The sequence below is a fragment of the Jaculus jaculus genome, chromosome X, assembly GCF_020740685.1.
Source record: "Jaculus jaculus isolate mJacJac1 chromosome X, mJacJac1.mat.Y.cur, whole genome shotgun sequence".
NCBI classification, from domain to species: domain Eukaryota; kingdom Metazoa; phylum Chordata; class Mammalia; order Rodentia; family Dipodidae; genus Jaculus; species Jaculus jaculus.
This window is the reverse complement of record NC_059125.1, coordinates 13,325,591-13,352,681: the sequence shown is the minus strand read 5'-3', so window position 1 is coordinate 13,352,681 and position 27,091 is coordinate 13,325,591. Positions and strand designations below refer to the sequence as shown.

Genomic DNA, 27,091 nt, shown 5'->3' with positions numbered 1-27,091 from the left:
TGGTTGGGTGAGTTTCAGAGGGAACCTGTGGCAGTTTGAAGAGATGCTTCCCAATAGACTCAGAAATTTATTGAAGCTTCTTAGATTTCCACCTACCTGGGTAGAGGAGATGTTACTGGGCAGTTCTTGGGATTCAGCTCTAACGTGTGGTGGTGGATTTGGAATTTCAGTCTAAAGATAAGCAAACTGCTGAGTTATGTCTAGAGTTCCTGAAGTGTGCTTGTTGTGGTGTGGATTTTGGGTTTTTGGCCTGTGACTTTCTCTTTGCTTGGACCTGTGAAAGCAGGACCAGTTTCTTCTGCCACTATGGAACTTCCCTTGGATCTGTAAGCTTCAATAAATATCCTTTCCTTCATAACTGTTCCTGGTCTGGGAGTTCATCTCAGTGACCTGAAGCTATCTACTATAGAACCTAATGTGAGAATGCCATATAACTGTCTCCCCAACAACTAGGGAAGGTGAATGTCATTTTCTGAATGATGACTATGTGGCAGACACCTTCTTCAGACTATAAAATTCAAAGAAGGTGCTTGGCACACAGTCAACATTCAGTGTGCAAACATGGCATTAATAAAGTTAAACAGTTTCTTCAACTTCCCAACATAACAGGTAATGGAACTCAGTGGTATCTGACTCCCAAATTCTTGTTGTTTCCCCTTATGGAAATAAGATTTCTATGATTATGTATCTGAATGGATTAAAAAAAAACATGAACAAAAAAGAAAACAGTTCACTCTTTAATGGCTTGAGAAGGGAGAATATTTCAGAAGAAAAGCCAACTAAAATTTGTCAAATTTTGTAGACTACCAATCCTGCCTAAACCAAGTATAATGTATTGAATGCCTTCTGTTTGGTAGGGCTTGGACCAAAAGCTGAGCATTCATTTACATAAAACAAATCCTCTTCAAACCCTTTTCCACTTTACAGATGACAAATCAAAGTTAAAATCAGAATATGTCTCTTTAAGACATCCAATATGAAATATACCATGAATTGAATAAATTCAAATAGCTTCCACTCCTGTGCCTTCAGTTTGCCATAAACTCTTAGTTTATATGCCAGTGATCGCGTAAGTGTTGATTTGTGACTATACACTCTTACATTATTGTCTCTTTTGGACATATGCAAATGTCCCAAGTACTACATTTGGTTGAAAGCACTTTGCCTAGAGGTCAGGCTTACATTATAGCTTGGGGCATCTCTAGGTAAATTTTCTGTGTCTTTCTTCTCTGCCCACCAGTGGCTTCAGACGCATCCAGTTCCTAAACTCCCAGACAGGACAGAAACAACTTTCTGGAGGCTTGATAAAGCATTATCTATGTATTGCATATTTTTTTTCCAATACCATAGTACAAAATACTATAACCTTTGTAAATAAAAATAAATGCTATTTTCATTTTTACATATCTCTAAGAATGTAATCTGGATATACACTCAAACTTGAAGGTCAAGATTCTCTACCCATCATTAAATCTGTCCTTAATATATTGAACTGCTATGCTTCTTTCTCCAACAAGGAAAAATTAACCCTTCAGCCCATGTTGACTGTGAAGTAAATCAATGAAAGATGCACAAATGATCATAAGGAAATCCTGAAGAACTCATTTAAAAGGGAGGGGGGGGCTAGAGAGATGGCTTAGCGGTTAAGCGCTTGCCTGTGAAGCCTAAGGACCCCAGTTCGAGGCTCGGTTCCCCAGGACCCACGTTAGACAGATGCACAAGGGGCCGCATGCATCTGGAGTTCGTTTGCAGTGGCTGGAAGTCCTGGCACACCTGTTCTCAATCTCTCTCTCTCTGTGTCTCTTTCTCTCTCTCTGTCACTCTCAAATAAATAAATAAAAAATGAACAAAAAAATTTAAAAAAGGGAGGGGGCTGGAGAGATGACTTAGCACTTAAGGCACTTGCCTGTGAAACTTAAGTATCCAGGTTTGATTCCCCAGAACCCATGTAAGCCAGATGCACAAGATGGCACATGCATTTGTGGTTCTTTTGCAATGGCTGGAGGCCCTGGTGTGCCCATTATCTCTATCTATGTATCTGCAGCTCCCTCTTTCTTTATTTCACAAATAAGCAAAGAAATTATTTTTTAAAAAAGAATGAATTCATTTTAAATGGGTGTTATTTGCAGATAGCTGTTGCTGTGGTAACATGTTTTAAAGAAAACAGTTTTTTAAACATTTGATATTTCCAATGGACTTCACTAAGTGCACTATGAGCTATGAGTTAATTTTTGTCAAATGTGCATTTACATAGCCTATGACATGTCAGCAGGTTGATGAGAATGAAATAAAGAATGGAATTTCCCCTTCTTTTCTGTTGTCCCTTCCTTCCTCCTGTGAGTCATTTCAGGCTTTCTATTTTGACTAGCTGTGTCATAGTCATTGGAGATTAAAACTCAGAAGAGTAATTGTGTCCCATAATTATAGATGATAAATTTTCATTCCACTCTGTAATTGGCAATAATCAAGTAGTGCTTTGGCACATCTGGAAAGCTCAACTAGAGGCCTATGGTCTCCTCTCTTATATCCTTCCAGTGAAACCTCTTTTCTTGGCTCATCCATTTCTCAACCATTGTATCTATTCTTACATGACATTGCAAATGTTTTTAGACATGGAAGACTTTGAACAAGAGTTTGACTAAAAATTTTACACCTCTAAAGCTGTTATCACTCTCTCTCATCTCTCTCTCATATATGCATATGTTAACAGATGCATGTGTCCCATGCACACACATGCAGAGGCCAGAAGAAGACATTGGATAGCCTCTTCTACTGTTTTTTCTGCCTTATTTTCTTGAGACAGAGTCTTTCACTGAACCTGAAACTTATCATTTTTTGTTAAACTAGATGGCCAGGGGACCCCAATGTTCTTCCTTGTCTCCACCCTACTCAAGCCTGGGTTACAGGTATGTACAGCTGTGTCTGACTTAAAAATCTCTTATTGTATGATGATCATAAAAGTACAACTTAGATTTGCTCAATAAGGGTCATTTTGTGCAGTTATCTGTGAATATTGGTACATAATAATAATGATTTCTAGTTCTTCAAAAAAGGGTTTTTGTTTGTTTGTTTGTTTGTTTGTTTGTTTGTTTGTTTGTTTGCTTTTCCCAAGTGGGGTCTCACTCTAGCTCATGCTATGACCTGAAATTTACTATGTAGTCTCGGGATAGCCTTGAACTCACAGTGATCCCCTTACCTCTGCCTCCCGAGTGCTGAGATAAAAGGTGTGCGCCACCATGCCCAGCCAAAAAAGGTGTATATTCTAAACCTGAAGAAAATAACAGTAGTAAGATTCACTGGGTTTTCAGTAAAATGTGGAATTCTAAAATTATATACCTTGAAAAATGCATGATTATAAATCACATTTAGGAGAGCAAAATAAATACTGCCTTTAAAAATTACATACTGGGGTTCCAAAATGAAAAGTCAAGATAAAGTCATTATTTATTGTAGTTTTTTGACCTAATCCCTACAGACATTTGAGACCAGGTATTTTTGCTGTGGGAGCTGTCATACTCAGTACAGAATGCTGTGTGCTGGTATCATCTTCCAAACTTGGTTTTTGCCAACCAGAAATGCCACAAAACAGTATCAAATTTAACTTGAGAGGAAAAGCTGTCCCATTGAAGCCATTGCTTTGGAGCTTCCATACAATTCATTTTCTCTGTGAAATAATACAAGTTGTTCAACATTTCATTGTCTTTCAGTGGTGTCTGACATTTAAGGTATAACAAAATAAAACATTTGAATTTGGTTCTTTAAGTGATTGTGAAGCCAGGCCAAGGAATGTTCAAAAAAGATACTCATCAAGTACTTTGGCTTTTTACATTTAAAATATATTACTCTGCCTGTTTCACTTTTTAGAAAGGACTTAAAAATAAATATAACTTTATTATTAGTCCACTGTTTATTTTAAACACTCTTCTAGTTTGGAAACTCTCAGAACAAAATGGAGTATGAAAAAGCAATTCAGACATAGGTAAATGGAAGCTTGGGGTAAAAGTGGGGTGACCATTCAGTCTGCCTGTCCATTCTTCTAGTTCTAAAGACTAGCTTTGTTTATAGTGACAGCCTAGATTCGTGGAGGAAACTCCTCTATGTAAAACCGTTTTTCTCTTAATCCAGTTCAAGCACATAATCTCTGGTTTGCATGGGTAGCTGAGGAATTGACGCAGGATCACTAGGCTTTGCAATAAAGCACCTTTAACCACTAAACCATCTTTCCACCCTGAAGCACAGATTGTCTGCTATCTGCAAGTGTGTTACTGAACAGGCATTTGTATGGTACTAGCTCCATGCTGAGAAACATACTAGAAGCAGTGGTTCTCCAAGTGAGACCAGAGATGCTCCCGGGGAATCCTGAAGACCCACTTGGTGGTGGGGGGCCATGACTCCAAAACTGTAGTCACAACAATCCTCATATATTACTTTCTCTATGCACTCTGATATTGTTGTAAGTGTACAAAGGCATTCTCTGGATATCTGGTATCACTTGAGACTGAATATCAAAGTACATAGAAGTTAATTCTCTTCTATTAAGCCAGAAAAGAGACTAATAAAAATTAAAAGTGATATTACTATTCTTTTCAGTTAGTTTGTTTTGAAAAACATAGTGATGTTTCATATAAGCGTTGCTTTGGTAAAATATGTACTTTATTGTTATATCATTAATTTAATGAATCAATAAATATTTTTGAAAATTCTTTGGTCTCAATTTCCAACATAGTAAGTATCAATAGAGGGCTGGAGAGATTTCTTAGCAGTTAAGGCATTTGCCTGCAAAGCCTAAGGACCCAGGTTCAATTCCCCAGTACATATGTAAGCCAGATGCACAAGGTGGCGCATGTGCCTGAAGTTCGGTTGCAGGGGCTAGAGGCCATGGTTCATTCCTTCTCTCTCTCTCTCTTTCTCTCTTTCTCTCATAAATAAATAAAAATATTTTTTAAAAAAATCAATAGAAAACAATCATATGAGCAATATCTCTGGTTCTGGATAATTATCAAGCACAGAAAATGAACTTGGAGAACAAAAGCTTAAGGTGTGCTTTTCTAGATGCTTACCACTAGTTAGATTTATCAGACATGGAATAATATAACTTGATGTTTGTCCTATTTGTTTTAAATTTTGTATTGGGTCAATATTTCTTTGCTATGCCCAATGTCATCTTTTGCAGTGTGAATATTTATTCATTGTGGTTGTTTTTGGTATTATGGCTCAGTTTGAAAACCTTGGACTATGGGGTTGCTTGAACATCATTGGGATTGATAAAAACTGAGGACGTTCAAAGTTGGACTGAATGCATGAGATTTTACATTATGTATGGTTATCAATTTATAGGGCCAATGGTTGAATATGGTGGTTTGTATTAGGTTTACCCCATAAACTCATGTGTTCTGAATGCTGGGCCCCAGACGGTAGCAATTTTGGAATTGGAGCCTCTTGGAGGCAGTGTATTGTTGGGGGTGGGCTTATGGGTGTTACAGCCAGCTTCCCCTTGCCAGTGTTTGGCACACCCTCCTGCTGCTGTTATCCACCTGATGTTGGCCAGGAGGTGATGTGCACCCTCTGCTCATGCCATCATTTCCCCCTGCAACCATGAATCTTCCCTTCAAGGTGCAAACCAACTTTCCAACCATCAGCTGCTTTTCATCAAAAGATTTCTGCCATCAATGCAAAGCTGACTACAGCATAAATTTTATCCTGGAACGTCAGGATATATTTTCAGTCTTCCCATAAATCTAGCAGGTGTGCTATACTCTCATTTTCTTCATGAGTTAGTGATGCAGATTGTAAAAGAAAAAAAGTAGTATATTCACTGCATAGGTAATGGCTTACTTTTCTTTCTTAATCTCATCTCCTCACTGTTATGAAGGTTTACATTGCTCAGTCTTGATAAAAATTGCATTTGACTTTGTGTCGTTTGCCTTGGAGCCCATACCAGGTTGATTATATTCCTAGAATCAAGCTATGCTTGGTATTCAAGGAACCTTCTTGCATTGAATTCAGTGGTTCTTACGTTCCCCTTTGAGACTCTATTGACACTAGGTAAACCTTTCCCCAGAAATATATGAGAATGAGCAGAATAGTAGTCCTCCAATGATGCCCACCTTCTAGCCTTCAAAAACTGGGAATATGGTACATTATATGGTTAAGGAAAATTGTAAGGCTGTTCACCAGCTGACCTTAATACTATAAGATTATCTTAAAACATCCATATAGGTCCATTGTAATCACAAGAAGTAGAAGACACATTATCAGACAGGTACTGGTCACTCCTGGCCTAGGAGATAAAAAGGACCACCTGCCAGCCAAATATTGGCAGCCTCCATAAACTGGAGAAGGCAAAGAAAGCTGGTCTCCTCTTAAGCCTTCTCAAAGGAACCAGCCCTGCCAACAATTAGATTTTATCCCCGTAAGATGCATTCCAGACTTCTGGCCTCCAGAACTGTAAAATAATAAAGTCAGGTTGTTTTAACCCATTAAGCTTAAGGTAATTTGTTCACAGTAGCAGCTAGAAACTAATAGAAAGAATACATAACCCAACTTAGTGTGCAACTCCTAGCATATTTGACCCCTGCTAAGGGCCCTGCAACATGTTCCAGTGTGTCATTTGTTGCATGGCAGTAGAACTTAAACCCTGTGATTTTTGGTGACTAACGACCTTTGTATTTTTTTTTTTCTCAAAACCACAGCCAGACTTGAAATGAGCTGTAGTTAAATGTGCTATTCCAATAAAAAGGGCCTTCACTTAATGTTGGGTAAGCTTTTCAAATGCAACTACAATAAGAAAATGGAGTTCAATGCAGATTTCACATTTATCATTGTGAAGTTGGAGAAGGATTTATTTTTAAACAAAAATTGCTTTAAACAGAGCTCACATTAATACGGATACCCAGGACATGTCTGGGTTTTGTGTCCAAAAGAATTTTTATTTATTCTCTCTACAACATCCCCTCAGCTTCTGAACTCTTGCTCTGTCAGTCTCTTCCATCACCATATCACCTACAGACATTTCTTTGTGGGGATTCAAACAAGAAAAACACATCCTTTGTCAGGGTTGCAGAAAACTGAGTGGTAGTAGATGGCAACATAAAGTGAATGCTCACAGAGGCCTACTGGGTTATATCCTGGGTTCTCTCATGGAAATGTTTCCCTACCCCATGGTAGACAGATACTACAAATGCCTGCCATAAAAGATCAGAAATCATCTCTAGCACATTGTTTAGAAAGAAATATCAAAACAAAAATAACTAAATCTGGAGAGTTCAATTATTTTTGGCACTATTTGGTCCATGCTAAGGAAATTTGTAGGACTGGGTATTGACTCTGAGGGAAATTTAACGAGCTATGCATGTCACTTGGAATGCCAGAAGTCTTTGAAGACTAAGGATGCCTGAATTCCATGAGAGCTGTCACATTAAGCCCCTGATTCCTATTAAATAACAAGTTCATGGACCTGACTTAAAACAGCTACTGAGTCTAAGTGCCTTGAGGAAAATAATCATCTCTTGTTCTCCTTCTGTTCTCACAGAGGCAAAAGCCTTGTATATAAGTGGTAATGGACTAAAGGGCCAATGGAAAGAAAAAAAAAATATAGGTCTGCCTTCACCAGAGGCTGCAGATGACACTCTCATCCACACTTATGAAGATGTATTTTGGTGTCTTAAGTGTTCGGGTAACATAACAAAATACGAATAAATGACTGGCTTAAAGAGACGTTTGTTTTCCCAGTTTTGAAGACTGGAAGTTCAAGGTTGGGTTCTGGTAAGCCTTTCTTTCCTGGTTTCCAGATAGCTTCCTGTTCATTGTGTCCTCATATGGTAGAGATAGAGAAAGTAAAAACTCTCTGAGGTTTCTTCGTATAATGGTAGCAATTCCTAACATGAAGGCCCTCACTTCATGAACTTATCCAAACTTATTTATCTCCTAAAGACTCTGTGATAGAGACGTTGTCACTGGTTACAGATGTCAGGCTTGGGACTACAGGATTTGATGCTTACTGTGTGTGTTTTAGATCTTGCATTAGTTCAGTCTTTCCTTGCAATGCTCAATACCATCTTTTGCAGTGTGAAAGTTTACTCTGTGCCATTATGGTATTTTGGTTTTACAGAGTAAGAGTTAAGAAACCTTGGACTATGGAGATGTGTGAACAGTGTTGGGATTGATAAAAACTATTGGGACTTTTAAATTTGGACTGAATATGTTGCCTTTTATATTCTGGATAGTTATCAATTTATGAGAGCTAGGGACAGAATGTGGTGACTTGAATTAGATGTCCCTCATAAACTCATGTGTTTAGAATGATTGGTTCGCAGCTGATGGCAATTTGGGAGGTGGAGCCTTGCTGCAGGATGTGTGTGGTTGGGGGAAGGCTTTGGAGTATTCTAGCCAGCTCCTCCTTGCCAAAGTTCATCTCACTTTTTTGTTGCTGCTTGCCACCTGCTGTGGAAAGGAGGTGTTGCACAGCCTCTGCTCCACCATCTTTCCCCTGCCATCATGGATCTTCCTCTTGAGACTGTAGGTCAAAATAAACAACTTTCCTCCCATCCACTGCTTTTGGTCGGGTGCTATATGACAGCAATGGGAAGATAACTGTGGCAGACGCCATCTCCACATGCTATCACATGAAGGCAAGGGATTCAATACGTGTGTTTTGAAGAACATATTCACTCTGTAGCACTGGGTCATGAGAATATGCCTTGGAGATTTCAACTGTAGCTACAGTGGCACTAAAGAGTAGGACTGATATTATTGCTGATAAGATGAGATCATATTGAGATCTTCCCAAGATGTACATAATGATTAGATTTGTATATTTTCATCTATTGTATACAGTGAATCAGTGAATGACTATTAGATCTAAGTTAGAATATTACACTTTGTTGTGATCATGATATATACCCATAGAAAACATAAAACTGATATAATTATAGACTAGCTACATGCATATATATATATATACACACACACATATATAGTATGATCATAAATATATGTATGCATATTCCCTGGTATCATATAGAGAAAAGTTTATATCCATATCTCTAAGCCTCTTTTTCTTTATTTTTTTCTTTTTCTTTTATTCATTTTGTATTCAATGAATACAGTCAAGTTGTTAGCCTCCTTGCTGTCCACAGGGACCCACCTTGTTGTGGAATATGGGTCATGTATTGTGGGGTTAGCCATCAGTTATGAGTAGGAGGCAATGTCTCTGTGTATCATGACCCAACGTGTGGCTCTGACATTCTTTCTACTGCCTCTTCTGCAAATTTCCCTGAGCCATGTTGGGGTCATTTTAGGTCTGCTTCACTGATGAGGTCTTTGGAGCCTCTGTGTCTCTGGATATCTGGTTTGGTAGGAGTTAATTGTTCTCTGTGTCTATCTCCTTCACCTTTCTGCTGGTAACAGGTTCACCAAGAAAACAGCATTATTGCTTGTTTCACCAATTATTCTTAGTTTCAGCTGGTGCCCTTTTGAGGTATGATGGGGTGGTTCTCTCCTTAGGATCTGCATCCATCTGAAAAAGAGAAGCAAATTTTCTGATAGAGAGTAAAGTTAGCACCAGATAAAGTATAACCATAACCCTTGTTTGTTTGGTTTTTTGAGAAAGAATGTAATATGTATAGGCCCTCTTGTAGCCCACAATTGGTGGGAGCTTGATAATGGAGAGTGAGCTCATTTTTGGATATGATTCTGACTTGTTTCCCATCTCTAGCTATGGGTTCCATTCCACTGAGAAGATCAGTTAGCCAAATCAAGAGCAGTTGTTTGCCCAACATGACTGTGCACCACTATTGCACTTGTGTGATCATCATGTCAGGTTGTTTGCTACAGAGTAGCTTAGACCATGAGTTGTCTGGACAGATATTGGTCATGTTCTCCCAATCACTCATGAAGCACCTTCTGGCACTAGACACACTGTCTGGGAATTGACTCTCTTCCAGCTTCCAGCCATGCCATTCCATTTTATGTGTCAACCACAAAAGGTGTCTTCAGCAATAGGGTCTTACCACTAACCTGTGGTGTGCCATCAAGTACTCTGACAGAAATCTGTCTTCTTTTGGGAAATATTGTATGTCTCCCTGATCAAGAGCTCATTGTGGATGACAGCCACATGCTAGTGCTGGGAATTACAGGTCAGTTCCCAAGGGAGCAAAAGAAGAAAAAGACAAGTAATACAAAAGAGATAGAGAGAAGAGGGAGAAAGAGAAAGAAACAGAAACAGAAGGAGATTAAGGTCAGGCTTCATCATACCCTCTCCAGGGCCTTGTGATTCAGGTGTTCCCTCTATGTACCTGGTGAAGGTTTAACCATTTGGTCTGCCATTTAGGATGTAGGATTGTATGGTAACATTGCCATTTGAGTCCAGTTTTGTGTCCCCCTCCCTTTCCCTTATCTTCCCCTCCCTCCCTACCCACCCTATTGTCCAGTCCTCAAGATGCTTGCTAGGTATATTGGCATCTCAGGCAGATTCAAGTTAGGAGCTATAGGTAGGTGAGTCTATGTGGTGGTTATCTTTTCTAAACCTCTTTTTCATTAGCCTCACCACCACTAAAATAGATTTACAGAATTTTTTCCTTATTTCAAAAAATATTATATATATAATATTTTCATTATATATACATATATATATATATATGTATATATATGGTGTGTGTGTGTTGGTTGGTTTGTTCTGGGGACAGGATAACAGCTTTACACATGTTAGGAAAGTATTCTATCACTGAGCTATGTCCTAGCTCTCCAAAAATTATTAATTCCACAGATATATTGCATTTAAGTTTATGTACTCCATATATTCTTTTTATCTAATAGGGTAAGATTCCTCTCAATTAATAGTCACCCTCTTAGGAGTGATACTTTCCCTATTAAGAATATGTGACACATGTATACACATACATATATGTATGCATTTGTGTGTCATCTGCCTGCACAAAAAGTAGAGGATGCTAAATTGGGGCAGGAAAATTACTATGAGATAGAACATATGCTAATCATGTGCTAGGTCCTTGGTTTAATCCTCAGTATCTACATCATACCCACAAACTCAATGTTCTCTATTCATTCATAATGGAAAGTAGCATTGCAATGGATGAATATTCTGGGATCCCATCCAAGAACCAGAAAATCAAAGTAGTAGATAGAAAAAGGGAAAGTGAAATAAAATAAAATGTTTAAAGAACATTGAGTCAAAATAAAATAAATTGGATAGTCATAGAGTATAATACATCCAAAGTAAGAAAACCCTATGAAATATCTCTTACCCTAACACATAAAGCATGGAGCTAACTCTATAATATATAAGACACTCCTATATCTTTGAAAGGGCTGGCTAAAGTCTTAAAATCTAGTTTTTCCTTTCTGATTTTCCTATACAACCTTCTAAGTTTATGATAATGTGACAACTGTCTCAGATTTGGTATAATGCAGTCAAGTAGTTGATAGTCTTTGAGAACATCTCAGCTTTCTTAATTGGATTACATTGTAGATTTTAGTCTCATCAGGGGCACATTTAAACGCTATCACCTAAGCAGATCCACTATAGATTGTTTGGAGTAGCTCACCATCAAGGCTAACTTCATCCTGACTTGAACACAAATCCTTGTGGTTTCCACGACACTGATCATGAATCAAGAACTAGACTGGGAAATAGGTGATTATCTGTGTACATTTATTGCTATAGAGTTGAGCTTTTGATAATTTTTAAAATTATGGATTTTATAGCAAAAAAACTAGGTTTTGTTATAGCAGGAGCTGATTTTTGAGTTACTGTTCTCTCTAAGTTCTTACTGGACCATTGAATCTTGTTTCGTTTATTAGTGTTTAATTCCAGTCCCAAGATATTCCCAATAAACAGAAAATGCAAAATCCTTCTGTGTTACAGATTCAGGAAAATTTTGTGATGTTATAAAGAGAGAGTATATTGAAAGTGGTGATAAAATTTTTTTTGGAAAAGAAAATAAACGCTCATGTAATTAAAGAAAATATATTGGAATAGGTAAAAAGTACAAATTACCAATTTGTTTGAAAGTAAAAATGAACTTCTACTTCTAGTGTGGTCATAAAAGCTGCCTACTAAACTGATCTTACCTAAAATTGCTATGAATTTTGGACATAATAAAACTTTTGTATTTATTTTTTTAAAATTCTACCACAATTATTGAAAGATGAGTCAAAACCAGCAAAGTCTTGAGGAGAATGGACATGGGAAAGAAATGATAAGAAATCAGTTTGCCAACTTTTTTCATGTCTGAAGTCATGCAGGATCCAGTTAGCTCCACTTCAAGTGGCTAAAACTCCAATAGGAAGCATAGACTTAACAAATTCTCAGAATTCAAGGAAAATTCTGTGGGAAGGTTTGAACCATTGCAGATTTTAATACATGTGAAATTGAATGCCAAAGTTGTTACATTCTGCTTGACAACCATATTTGTGTGCAGAAAAGGCTTACCTTTTCATGTAACATACTTAAGATCAAAAAGTTTTAGCACTCGTTTTCCTGGTAAACCAGGTACCAGCACAAGGGTGAAACTCAATGCCTACCAAATCAGAGATCCAGAGACCCAGAGGCCTCCAACACCTCATCACTGAAACAGACCAAAAATGAACCCAACATGGCTCAGGGAAAATGTTGTGGAAGAGAGGGTGGAAAGAATGTCAGAGCCACATGTTGGGTCATGATATGCAGAGACATTTACCCTACCCATAACTGTGGGCTAACTCCACAATGCATGACCCATATACCTCAACAAGGAGGGTCCAATGGGAGGCGGTAGGTCATGGATGAGCCTAATAATGGTACCAAACTGACTGTATTTGCTGAACAAAACTAAATAATAAAATAAATTAAAAAGTTTTAGCACTTATGTTATTACTATCGATAAACTCCTAAATTCAGTGTCTACAGAGGACAAATGCTTAAGCTCTTTGCCTATGTAACTTCCATTTTCATTCACTTAGCACATATTACACACATCCTATCTTATGCCTGTAAAAAGTGAATTGTGGCCTTCCTATGCTTAATTTGCTACTTAATTGTGCATGATTTTATACTGCCCATAAAATAACACTTATAGGCATAGCACTTCAAGGTAGCCCTTTCCAAGAGAGTTTAGATTTATTTGCAGATGTTTCTACATAACATTTTCTTTTTTTTTTTCTTCCTTTCATCCACCCTCTCACTGTTGTGATTAACAGTATGAAGCTCCCTAGCAAGAATTCATCAGCCAATTCCTTCCACCTACTGAACCCACAGTTTGCAGGCCTCTACTTGAGACATAATGAAAGTTTGCTTAGCATAATTATCCTATGAGACTATAATTAAATAGCAGAATGTGGCTATGCTTGGATGTCATGAGGCTTTATGTGAACTGAAGCCACAAAGGTTTATTTCTCTACTTTAACTCTCATCTGATGTTTGATGTTGGAGGCCCAGGGGTACACATAAGCCATTCATATTCATCATTTAAGTCTCCTGGGAATCTTCTGTTTCTGTATGCGTGTTACTTTTTCCTATTTCTTTCTTAATTTTGGAGGAAAAGAGAATGTTTTGAATTGAAGAATAAACGAAGACTTTAAAAGGATTGCCTCTTCCAAGTTAATAGCCACTACTCACAGGCTTTAAAAAGTGCTAATTATCAACATTACACTTGGAGCTGTGCCTTAAAATATTTTCAAAGGCTTGTATGATAGTTTTTCACATACCTATATGAATAAAGACTTCTTATTCCTCATGTAATTTTAAAGCCTCAAGTGAGTATTGCAAGAGATTTGAACCCTGATTCATAATCTTGATTTAGAGCCTTCCCAATTCCTCTGTTAGATAAAGCAAAGTTGACTATTCTGATTTGAAATCAGTGGTTCTAATATTATTCAAATGAGACATAATATCTTTGTAACACCTCATAAAATATTATTAAATTCAATTTTAAGAAATGACTAGGTAAGTTTTACTGAATGGTATTTGTATTTCACAAGTAAATTCCCTTCTCAACTTTATGCTCAAGGAATGAGCATAAAGGGATGGTGATTATGCAGCCTTCAAAGAGTTCATATCCTAGTAATATTCCTTTCTAAAACTGATAACTGGAGCTGGACAGATTACTTAGTTTACATGCTTCCTGTGAAGCCTAAGGACTCCTGTTCGAATAGTCCAGACCCTATGTAGCCAGACACAACAGTGATGCAAGCATGCAATGTTGTGCGTCCACAAGGTAGCGCAGGCATCTGGAGTTCGTTCACAGTGGCTGAAAAGCCCAGGCACATTCATTCTCTCTCTCTCTCTCTCTCTCGATCTCTCTCTCTCTCTCTCTCTCTCTCTCTCTCTCTCTCTCTCTCAAAAATAAATAAATAAATAGTATAGAATTTTTAACTGGACTGAATTGTTCATTATTTTGCCAAGAAAAATACTGGAGAGAAGCTTTAGTTTAAGTACATTTCACCAGTGACCTTTTTCTGTTCTAAATTTATTTGGAAAAGACTAGACTATTTCATCTCAGTGGAATACTTTTTCTCTTGACAGGATTTTTTTTTAATTTTCTACTTTTTTTAATTAACAACCAAAACAATTAAAAACAAAAATACAACCTTAAAGGTAGAACATCAGTAAAGTCAAACTGCTGCTGGAGTTCATGGATGTACCTGAGGTACATGCTTTCTCACTGCGAGGCAGGATATATATATGTATGTATGTGTGTGTATATGTGTGTGTATGTGTATGTATATATATATGCATATATATATCCCTATATATAGATCAATTGATATATGTATAATATATATATATATATATATATATATATATATATATATATATATATATATATATATATATCTCCAAGAAGAATCAGAAGTGGAAACCACTGGAGAACAGAAAACACCAACAACTTTTCATCATGCAATCCCAAAGCGCTCTGCTCTTTTCCTCTTCTTTGCCTCTGTGTCCTCTGTGGCTCCAGTTCCAGCTGAACTTGTGACTATCCCAAATCGTTCCTTCCTTTTCGTCAACTTCTCATCATCTTCTGACTTTCTAGAGATTGCAGAGACATTCAAACCAAATCTTTGTGCTCTTTCCTTCAGCTTATCGAGATTGACCACAGGCTTGTTGTCAGATGACAGACCTTTTGTTGGAGCTGAAGGAATCCCAAATCTAGCTGCCCGAGCAGCTTTCTTACTCTCCAAGCTCACAGGCACATTGAATCATTCAGCCCTTTTCTGCATTCTCTCAGTCTATGGCATTTCAGATGTAATTTTTACCACCTTCTTTTCTGATGCCACATCAACAGTTTTTTTCAGGAGTTTCTTCCCCTTTGTCAGGCAGCTCTAAGGGCTTCGGTTCTTCTTCCTCTGTTTTGTCTCCCAATACATCTTCATCATTTGCTTCCTCTTCAGCATGTTCTTCAAGATATGCCTGGAGCCTATTGATAAGATCTTCTTTTATTCCCTTGATCTCCAATCCATGAGCAAGACACTCTTGCTTTAGTTCAGCAAGCTTCAACTTGTGCAGCTCCACCATCTCCGCCGTCATCTTGTCACCCCGCACTCCACAGGCCCCCTGCCCTCTTGACAGGATTTTTAAAATATTATTTTATTTTATTTTATTTTATTACTTATATGAGAAAGAAAGAGGCAGATAAAGAGAGAGAGAATGGGCATGCCAAGGCCTTTAGCCACTACAAACATATTCCCGACTCATGTGTGACTTTGTGCATCTGGCTTTATATTGTTACTGAGGAATCAAAGCTGGGTCTTTTGGCTTTGCTGGCATGAACCTTACCTGCTAAGCCATCTCTCTAGCCCTTGATGAGGTTTTTGAGAAGCAAGAGAAAAGATTCCTCCTGGAAGCACATGAAAAAGGAATTAAAGTACTGCATTAATGGCTCCCTAATGATCATCTGGAAATTTGTGCTAAGTCACACATGGTTGGTTAAGGCTGTGGGTGACTTCCCGTACTTATCTAGATCTGGGGTGAGGAAATTTTGACTCACTAGCCATTTCTGGTCATCAGTCTTTTGTTGATAAAGTTTCATTGGAGTACTAGCCATAGTTATATGGGAATTTTAGGGTTTCTTTGAACGCTTAAGAGTGTTAGTACCTTATTTTGGTTCTTTGGTGGGGTATAACTCAGAAGTGAAGATGCTAGAAAGCTCAACAGTCATGCAAAACATCTACCAAGTATAGGCTTCTGGGCTCTTGTTCTATGAATTCAATGATTGAAATTCACAGACCAAAGGATAAGATTCGGAAAGATTTTATAAAATTATGGATAGAAATTAATAGAAAGAAAGGGCAGACTAGGGTTAGACTCTATGCAGGGTTTCTGCCTTGGAGGGGACAGAACAGCTGAAGGTCAGTTGCAAGCAGGGCTGCCCAATATGGTAGAGGAAATGGAGGAGCCAGGCATAGTGGTGCACACATTTAATCCCTGTACTTGGGAGGCAGAGGTAAGAGGATCACCATGAGTTCAAGGCCACCCTGACTACATAGTGAAAATGGAGGAGAGGCTAGATCCACGGATAAGAGATAGTTGACTGTTCCTGATGAGACTTGCCACCTCTACCACATCAACTAGTACCCAGGAGAAAGTGAAGAGGAAGCAACATAATGATTACTGTTCTTACTGCCTGCCTAACAACCATCCCTTGGGTGATAATGAGATATATAATAATTAATCAAAACCAAAGCAAAAATACAGAGGCTACAAAGAACTCAACACTAAATCAGACTGCCAACAGGCCTGTCATGGCTCAGGGAACATTGTGTTAGAGGCATGATCCCCCTACTACCACATAGAGACTGACTGACTTCTTCAAAATAGGAATAAAGGAAGAGTTCTTACACAAGGGCGAAGGGGTTTGAGAGGCCCACTTTAAGACTCAAGTTGGGGTGATGTGAAACTCCTGGATAGGCAGCTGGTCTAGTCAAACTAGTCCTGACACCAAGTGTATGGAGTCAGGATTTCTGGAAAACATCAATATTCGCAGAAATCTTAATTCTCTAGGAAGGGCTTTCTCAGTAGGGAGTGGAAGAACTTCCTAAGGGATCAGAGATAAGAAAAGATCAGTCCCTTTGTGGCCTGTAGTAAACCGAAATGACCTAAATTGTCCCCTGCAGGCCCAAGGACAGTCCCTGTGTTTACCTAAGAAAAAGCTGTTTACTTTGGGATCTTGTTACCTTAAATTGCCTGCCCAATTTCTATCTTCTCTACTTCAGTAATAGGGGCTGAATTTAGGACTTCAATCATACAAGCACATGCTTTACCACTGAGCACATCCTGAGTCATGTAGAGTATTTAAATCCTAGTGCCTAGCATCCGTATACTTGCAAACTTGACCAATGACTCCACTGTGGAGCCAAGTGTGAGAAACAGTGCCCTAAGATGCACCTGGCCTTGGCACACAACTCTCGTGTATGGTAAGTGACCATAAGACACTGTACCCAGATCTCCTAAGAGTAACACCAAGAGGAGAAAGAATCTCCCAAAGCCATAGAAACTCATGCCTCAAAAATACAAGACTTGGGAATTTAGTTCAATCATGCAAACATGAAGACCTGTTTGATAACCAGAACCCATGTTTAAGAAAAAATGTCATCAGTGATGGCATGCACCTGTGTCCGAGCACTGGAGAGGTGGAGAGAGGAGGATCCCTAAGGCTTGCTGACCAGTCAGTCTAGCCTACTTGGTGAGTTCTAGGGCAATGAGAGACATCTCAAAAATAGGGGGAGGTTATTTTCAAAAGTTGTCTCCTGGCCACTGTACACACGCACACACGTATATGTACCCACATATGAACATACATACATGCATGCACTCATAACACACATACAAAACAAGTGAACTTTTGGATGATGCACACATGCAATCCCAGCCCTTGGGAGGCTGAGGCATGAGGATCATGCGTTTGAGGTCAGGTTGGGCTACATGGGAAGACATCTACAAATAAACAAAATACATAAAAGAATTTTTAACAGTTTAAAAATAGAACTTATTCCCTCTCCATCCCTGTGGAGGGGCCTGGAACCTGGACACTGAACTGACATTTTTCTACTGGTGCTGGAAAATCTCCATTTATCTGTTCACACTTTCTCTTTTGTAACTAGTCATTGAGAAATTGAAAAATGACTGGATCCCAGTGAAGGTCAAATATAAAGCCCTAAGAATACAACTCAGCTTCCTGAGAACTGGATTTATAGACATGCACCACCACATCCAGTGTAATATCCAGTCTTTTGAGAGAAACAAATAAGAAAGGAAAACTAATTTAACTTGTTTCTATTTCATTCTGCTTAACATATCTGAAGATTCTAATCCACCATATGGCACTTAGAATCATATCCCTAAAACTTAAAATGATACTCAGCTTTCTACCTGCAACCTTTAAACAGCAGAACATCCCTTAAACATTATGGGAATGGTGGTTGCTGACTGAAAATAAATTTTCACTTACCTAAGAAAATACTCGCATGATCTCCCTGCATTTAATTTCTATGTGTAAGGTCATTGTGTGCTTGTGGTAGAGGTTGACATCTGGTTTCTTCCTCAGTTATTTTCCACTTTACTTAATAAGGCATGGTCTAGTTGATCCCAAAGCTTTCCAAGTGTAGTTATCCAGTTTGAGCTAGGAATCCCCTGTCTCTATGTCACCAGCAATGGAATTATAGGCAGGTCACCATGTCAACTCGGCATTTATGTGGTTCATGGGTATCCAAACTCTGAGGGTCCTCATGTGTGTGGGACAAGCACATTATCCACTAAGCCATCTCACCAGATCCACGTGTTCAGCTCTTCTTAGGCTGAAAACGCACAGCTCATCTGTATGCGTAGTGCCATCTGATGGTGTAGCACCTGGGACTGGGGTATATTTAACCAAACATTTACAGTGACCTTTATTTTCATTCATTTCCATCTTACTTCCAAGTAAAGATCCTTAATAAAAAAAAAAAAAACAAAAAAAGAATCACTTAAAAGCCAAATGGCTGGATGGTCCATTATGTACAATTAAAGTGGAAAAAATTTACATAGCAATTGATCAAGCAGCCTGCCATAGTATCCCCCAAAGAAACTCAGTGCCTTAATCATTCATTAGTGCCACATAGCCAAGTGGGGGTGTTCAGACATGGTATGGATTATATATAACTTGCCACACCAGAAGTAATCCCTTAACTGTCCACTGAAGCCCCTTATTGCCAGGGAATGATGTCCTACACCTGAGAGAATTAAAAAAAAAATGCTATACAAAGGCCACCAAAAACCTGAACAAAGTTTGCTGGGTTTTCCTACTCAGTCCATGACCACTAAATCAGAAGCTTTTACCTCATTACACCTCTATAATGTAGTCTATGCTTCACCCCACATGGATTTAAAAGTAGACAACACATCCTGAAAAGTCTTCTTTTCTGAAGACTCCAGAGTCACATGAAACTTTCATAATTAAGTTTGTTATACTGCTCTCGCTAGCTTCTTTTGCTGTAGGAACATTGGGAGTGATCATTATGAGGATTAAGAAAAAGATGACACCTCTCTTCTTTGCCCAGAGTGAGAGACATGCCTCTTGGGTGGGTCTGTGAGAGCATTTCCCGGAAAAAATAAATAAATAAAAATAAATAAGTGATCAAAGAAGTCCATTCTTTATAGTGGCAGCCCTCTGGTGGTGGTGGGATATAGGGAAGCTCCAGGGAAAGATATGTCTTTCTTTTGTGGCCTTGCCTGTGCTAATCATTAGTGTGTGCTTTTCACTTGGCTCTGATTGCTACTGTCATTAATTCCTACTCTGATCAAGGTGACAACAGAACTTACATGTTATCTATGGTCTCATGTATCTAAATAATTGAAGATGACCTTCTGATCCTCCTGCCTCTACCTCCCAAGTGTTCCACCTGAGTATGAAATTATGGAATCCAGGGCTTCATGGGGGCTAGGCACCCAGTTAGCTTTATCCCCACTACCACAATGCACTTTTGTACCTGTCAGGTATCATGGAACTTTAAAAGTAATTATTCTTTTTTGTAGAAAAAGGTGATGTTTCATTTTATTCATGTTTATTTTTGTGTGGGTGGGTGTGGGGCGTGTAGTATGCACAATTTTCTTTATTATTTATGTACATACGCAGTGTGCAAATAGCCATGTTGGTACCATCGTTAGCCTCCTCCCTGTCCTCCTCCCTCTGAAGTGACCTTCGTCATTGGGAATCAATTACTCTTTCTTTTTATTTCTACTGTAAACAGTGTATTGTGATAATAGTAATGGTAATTAGTAAGGGGAAAATATAATTTGTACACAATTCTTAGTTCTCCTTATGTGTTTCTAAATTTTATCCTCCATAACTTGTTAATAATACAAAGGTTGAAAACATTTGCAATTATCCTATAACCAATACTTAGTCTTTTGTGCCTTACCTATAAATTGATTTAACTTAACAAAAAACAACACTCACCAGCATGTGTTTATATTTAGTACTAAAAAAAATTATTATTCATCATTTAGTCCATGATTGCTGGTTGCATTCCCATGAATGTAAAGATTAATTTTAGTTTTTCTAGTAATCTCTGACCTCATTCCTCCATTGTACACTGTGTCTTAAATGTATTATCCTTATCAAGTGTAGAGTCAAATCTTTAGCAACACTTCTATTCCAGTACTTGTATCGTTGTTCTCCCCGCTTTCTGCTTGAAGCTCAGTTGATGACTTCCTAGGTCTCTTATAAAACTGGCTTTCTATGAAATTGGTTTCCTTGGTGGCACTTCCATTGTTTCCTTGATCCCACTCCTTTTTCTTTCATTTTATTGTAACATATCTTTGGATAAGCTGTTGCAAAAAGTTATGTTGCTCTTAGCCTTTCTAAATGGTTGTATATATGGAAATGTTTTTTATTCTGCCCTCAGAAATCAGGTTTTGTTTTGTTTTCTGTGCTTGTTTTGTTTTAAGACAGAATCTCACCATGTATCCCAGGCTGGCCTTAAGCTTTATATCCTTCCTGATTCAGCTGCCAGAGTGCTAGGATCACAGGTGTGAACCACCATGAAGGGACTTTCTTAGAGCAGCCCACCCTCCAGTGGCTTCAAGGCAAGATGCATTATATTCAGGCCCCCATGTCCTGCAGTGAGATAATAGTCTTCTTCTTATTCCTTTTTCATGGTTGATATATCTTTCAGCTATATACATTTAGAGGTAATTTCTTTATTCTTTTCATTCTATAGTATTTCGGATAATTTCTTTATCCTTCGTGAAGTAAAATTTCATTGTGATGCATCCAGGTGTGAAGGTGCTTTTGTTGCCAGGCTAAGGGCTGCTTTCTTGGATCATTTCACTCAGACTTTTAGATTCAGTTTTACGAAAATTCCTTTCTCCCTATCATTTTTTTTTCTATTTTAGTAATATCTGTGAACTATATATAGAACTGTATGTAACTTTTTTTTCTTTTCTTACATATTCTCAACACATTTGCTTTTAAACCATTATCCTTTAAGTTTTCTATTGAATTATGTATGAATTTCAATGATTAATTTATATTTTCATACACACACCTATATATATATGTAGGTGTGTGTATAAATATACATATATATATATATATATATATATATATATATATTCATATATACATATATACATATACACACACACACACATACTCCTTTGTCCATCAAGTCCTTCTGTGCACATCTATACCAAGCTGTTTAGGACTTGCCTTCAAAATGACCTCGCATGCCTTTAATCCCAGCACTCTAGAGGGAGAGATAGAAGGATCACTGTGAGTTTGAGGCCACCCGGAGACTACATAATGAATTCCAGATCAGCCTGGATAGAGCAAGACCCTACTTTGGAAAACCAAAAAAAAAAAAAAAAAAGTTTCCAGTAGCCCTTCCGAAACAGATTGCAACAATCTTTACTTCTACTCCTAGGATGGGGTTAGTGATACAACCCTATATCTACTTTCCATTGATGGAGAATGTGCATCTTTTTGAAAAAGAGGTGTTATTCATTTATTTATTTTAAAGAAAGAGGCACAGACAGAGAAAAAGAGAATGGGCACACCAGGGTCTCCAGCCACTGCAAACAAACTCCAGACGCATGTACCACCTTGTACATCTGGCTTATGTGGATCCTGGGGAATTGAACCTGGGTCCTTTGGCTTTGCAGGCAAGTGCTTTAACCACTAAGCCATCTCTCCAGCCCAAGAATGTGAATCTTTCAGAATTTAATTGGTCATTTGCAGTGATCATCATTCATTTGCTTGTTCAGTTGTTATGTTTCAGGCAGGGTGAGAGGGGCATGGCTCAAAGGTGACATGAAGATAGCAGGCAGAAAGAATGGTGTGACAGGATCTGAAGTAAGAGCTTTCAGTGCCACCAGATACAGCAGGGTATCTGCTCCCTTAGGAAGAGATAGGGAAGGGGAGTTCTAACATCACCCAGAAGCAGACCTAGTTAATTTGTGACCTATGCTATGTGAGGAAGGTAGGGGAACATAGCATATTTGTGGAACACCGAACAGGCAATTCGAGAGGAAGAGACAACTCAATAAAAAAAAAATATATAAACAAAATGGTAGAGCATATTTGTGAGGAAAGCCTATCCCTCTTAGAAAGAAGCTCTCCTGGTAAACAGGCTCTAAGCAGAAAGAGCTTTTGTGAGCAGGGCAGAACACACACAGCCCTCGTCTCCCAACTGTGGAGTCGAAGGCAGCCTGAATGTAGTCGTGTCCTCAAATCACACATTAACCAAACTCTACTCCGCTGCTCAGACAATGGGTGAACCCTATCACGTAATCCCAAACCAGGTAAACCCTCCTCCCCCACCTCTCTCTCTCACGTAACACGGGTGACACTTTAACTAGGCCCGCTTCTGGGACCTTTTAAGAAAACACCTCATTTTGTCTGGCAGCAGAGGAGGGTTGGGTGTATTCCCATATATTATTGAATTTATCTTTTCCTCTTGAAATGTATAAGTTCGTTATTATGTATGTTATACATTTTTCTGTTCTATATGCCAAATATAATATGTCCATCCAATGCATTGCTTTATAATGTGGGGTTTTTTTTGCCATTTTAAATGACTGTGCCATTGAACCTGTTTAGTTTTTTTTTTCTTTTTTTTTTCTTTTTTTTTTAATTTATTTATTTATTTGAGAGCGACAGACACAGAGAGAAAGACAGATAGAGGGAGAGAGAGAGAATGGGCGCGCCAGGGCTTCCAGCCTCTGAAAACAAACTCCAGACGCATGCACCCCCTTGTGCATCTGGCTAACGTGGGACCTGGGGAATCGAGCCTCGAACCGGGGTCCTTAGGCTTCACAGGCAAGCGCTTAACCGCTAAGCCATCTCTCCAGCCCTTTTTTTCTTTTTTTTCTTTGTGGCTTTTGGGTTACGTCCTTAGAAATGTTCTTCCTACCCCAAAACTCTAAATGTATTCTTTGGGTGCTTTTATGGCTTAAGTATGTTGTAGCTAATAGATAAATCCTAAATGTGACATATGAAAGATCTAGTCTGTTGGCTTTCCAAGTAATTATTCAGCAAACTCTATTTTATTTATCATATTACTTTATTTTTGCAGTACTGGGATGACACCCAAAGTCTCAGGCATGTTAAGCAAGGATTCCACCACTGAACCACACCCCAATTTAACCCTATTTTAAACAACAGCTTATTTTTTTCTATTCATGTTTTAATTGTCCTTATGCTTTATTTCTAGATGACTTCATCTTTTCCTTCCTTTTATGCTTTCCTTCTCTCTCTCTGTCTTCCTTTTGACAGGGGCCCAGGTAGCCCAAATTGTCCCTGAAGTGGCCATGTAGCCAAGGATGACCTTGAACTTCTGTTCCTATTGCCACCAATTCCTAAGTGTTGAAGTTACACGCGTTAACTGCCATACCCAGTTTATGCAGTGCTAAGGATCGAATCCAGGGTTTTGTGCCTGTACTGAATGCTCAGAGAAGCCAGTGACATTTTTCCTCTGGGTCTACTTGGTACCTTATCAAATAAATATGACTTTAAGATTACATAAAATAAATGTGTAGATTTTGACTAGCATTATTATGATGATGATAATACCAGGGATGAAACTGAGGGCCTCATGCATGCTCAGCACCTGCTCCACCACTGAGTTACACACCTTCCACAGTAAATCTAAATGACTGAAGAAATTAGAAATCATTTATGTGGAAGAGAGAAAGTGGTGACACCATTAAAAAAAAAAGTGATGAGATAGGGGAAGGGAATGTAGCTCAGTGGTATTTTACTTATCTAACCTGCATAAGGCACTAGGTTTCCTGTATTCTTTCCCCAGAATTGGGAGAGACAGCAGAATGAAGAGAGATAGGATGAAAATTTTTATACATTTTTATTCTGTCTTTAATTTGTTTCTCTCCTGGATTATATGGCCCAGAAAATAAGTGTCACACTAATAAAAGTTGAAAGTAGTTTTCAGCCCTTAAATTGAATTAAATGAGTACTATTGTGACAAGTTAATTAGACATCCATAAAATTGCTAAATATATGTCACTGAAAATGCCTATGTTCCATATTTTGTTAAACATCAATTATGATCATAAGAAATCTGCATCTAGGAAAATGGATACTGCTGACACATGTTAATTATTCGGGAAAATAATTGAGCACTTTAAAATTTTCAATACGCTATTAGACATTCATGGCCTCTGAAAGTTTGAGCTATTTTGAGCTTATCCAAATGAATCTAACAATAGAAAAATGAAGTAAAATTTTCCTTAAAGTTCCCTTAGTAAATCAAAACTCAAATGGCCATAGTTAAGAGTGCATAAAACAAACTTGGTTTGGATTCAGCATATACAGGTAGAAACATCTGTGGCAGAGTAACCACAGCAAAACAAAACAATGACAAGCTGTCTCCCCAGGAGACTGATGCCTCAGCTCTTAGCTGAGCAGATTGAAAACTTTGAAGCATATGTGTCTCACTTATAAGCTTTCCAATGAGCTTGTTGAATGCTAACATAATGGCAAAGGTTACTTCATCAAATTGCTTATCATAGAAAATCCCTATGGCCAATTCAACCAGGAAGCCAGCACTCTAGCAAGCTGACTAGTGAGAATAGCTGCAAATCACAGGAAGTATGGGCCTTCCTTGGATACCTGGGTCACCTTTTGAGCTCTTTGACTGTCTTCCACTGAGCCAAGTACTTTTCAAACTGCAGGAGGAGAACCTGTCAGAGAATCTCTGGAATGCCTATTAAAAACAGATTCCTAGATAATGCTAGTTTAAGTTAGGGAGAATGTAATGGTGATTTAGTTTATGATATAAACCTTAACTTGAAGATGAATTTTTTAAAGCAAATAGCACCAAATTAAATATTAGGGAACATAGTAAATCTTCATTGTGCTTTATCTTTCGGCTTTTATTTTGAAACGGTGATAGGGAATTCCCAGTTGTGGAAGGTAAAGACTAGTTTACTTTCAGGGACTATTTTCTATGCCCTACTGAAAGAGACAGTGTTCCTTGGTTGCATGAGGTCTGAATCATTAATTCCTCTGCTTTCCTCTCTGCCGACTTTTCCCTTGCTTTCCGCCACCTCTTGCTGGCTAAAGTACATTCAGTTTAAATGTGTTTTCCTTTGCTTTTATCTATTTTCTGTTTGTTGCTGAGGATGGGAAACAGAGCTTCATGTTTGCTAAGTAAGCATGAACTTCTCCACTGAGCCACACTCCCAGAAATCCCAGGACTACCCACCAAATGTCATGAAAGGACCATGGACATTATTTGAAGGAAGACCCCTACTCTGAGGTCTTGCCTAATATTTCTGAAGTCAAAGTTAAGAAAACAAGATGGGCTCACTGCTGGCTAGATTTCTAACATAGCTGCATGAATTTATTCTCCATTATGAAATTTCAGTAGTGACCATGTCATGCTCTACATCCTCCCCTGGAATTCAGTTCACAGGAACACTTCAAAAATAATGCTGTTTAGACAGAGTATAACCAAGCAAAATATTTAACCCTAGGTCTCTATTGTTGTCTGTATGACATTTTTTGTTCATTTCTAACCACCAATAGAAGTCCATCTAAGCTCAATTGTTCCTTGCCCTGGGAAAGAAACATAACTCCTTTCCTCTGCATCATAAAGGGTATGGATAACTTTTGTTTTTTGTATTAAGTATATATTTTGTATGGACACGTCATATGTTGGTACCATCATTTTCCTCCTCCTTGCTCCCATTCCACTGAAAGCCCTCCTAAGTGGGCTGTCTGGTATTCCTCATGGGGTTGTGGCTGATGACTTGTGGGAGCAGCAGTTAGTCATTGGTGGTGGGGGGTCAATTCTGCCAAATTCCCTGAGCATTGGTGGGTGTACTTTAAGTCTACATCAGTGTTAAGCTCTCAGTAGCGTCTGGATTTCTGCTTTGGTATATGTTGAGTGTCATTGTCTGTCTCCTTCACCCTGGCACTGATTGTCAGGCTCACAATGGAAGCAGCACTCTTGCTCATCTCCCTAATTCTTCTATAGATTCACTGTGGCCCTGGCTGATATGTGAGGGATGGTTTATCTATTTGGTTCTTACTGCCTTCTGAAAAAGAACACCTTATTCCCCAACGAAGAATGAAGTCAGCAATGGGCTAAATGGGATAAGCATTGTTAATTTAAAGAGATTTGGATGAATGTATCCCTTCTTTGGGCTAAAGACTAATGCTAGCTTCATTGGAGACCATAATCTTGGTCTCCATATGATTCTGACCTGGTTCCTAGTTCCAGCTATGGGTTCCTTTCCACTGAGTAGATCTCGTAGCCACTCAGAGAACCACTGGTTACCCAACAAGGTTGGGTGTCCCCACTGCACAGGTGTGTACACTTGTCAGGATGGTTACTTTTGAATAGCAGTGGCCCCTGCTTTCTCACAACATTGTTAGCCATTTTCCCACAGTAGCCCATATAGCACTTTCCAGCACTAAAAGGACTAGCCATATGGGAAATGGTTTCCTTCCAGATTCCAGCCAGATCTCTAAGTGTTCTGTGTTAGCAACATGTGGTACCTTTAGCAACAGGGTCTTACCTTTGACCTCAGGCAGGTAATCAGGTGCTTTGACAGAAGCCTGTCTTGTTTTGTGAACCTTGTAGGTATGTCCAT

At 38.5% G+C, this 27,091-nt stretch overlaps 1 protein-coding gene and 1 pseudogene across 6 annotated transcripts in view; one reads left to right on the top strand and one right to left on the bottom strand.

Annotated features, from left to right (window-relative positions):
• The window catches only part of Frmpd4 (FERM and PDZ domain containing 4), a 680,790-nt gene that overhangs the window by 505,567 nt on the left and 148,132 nt on the right, over nt 1-27,091 (top strand). The gene's annotated exons all lie outside the window — the stretch shown is intronic.
• LOC123456697 lies at nt 14,782-15,526 on the bottom strand (annotated as a pseudogene).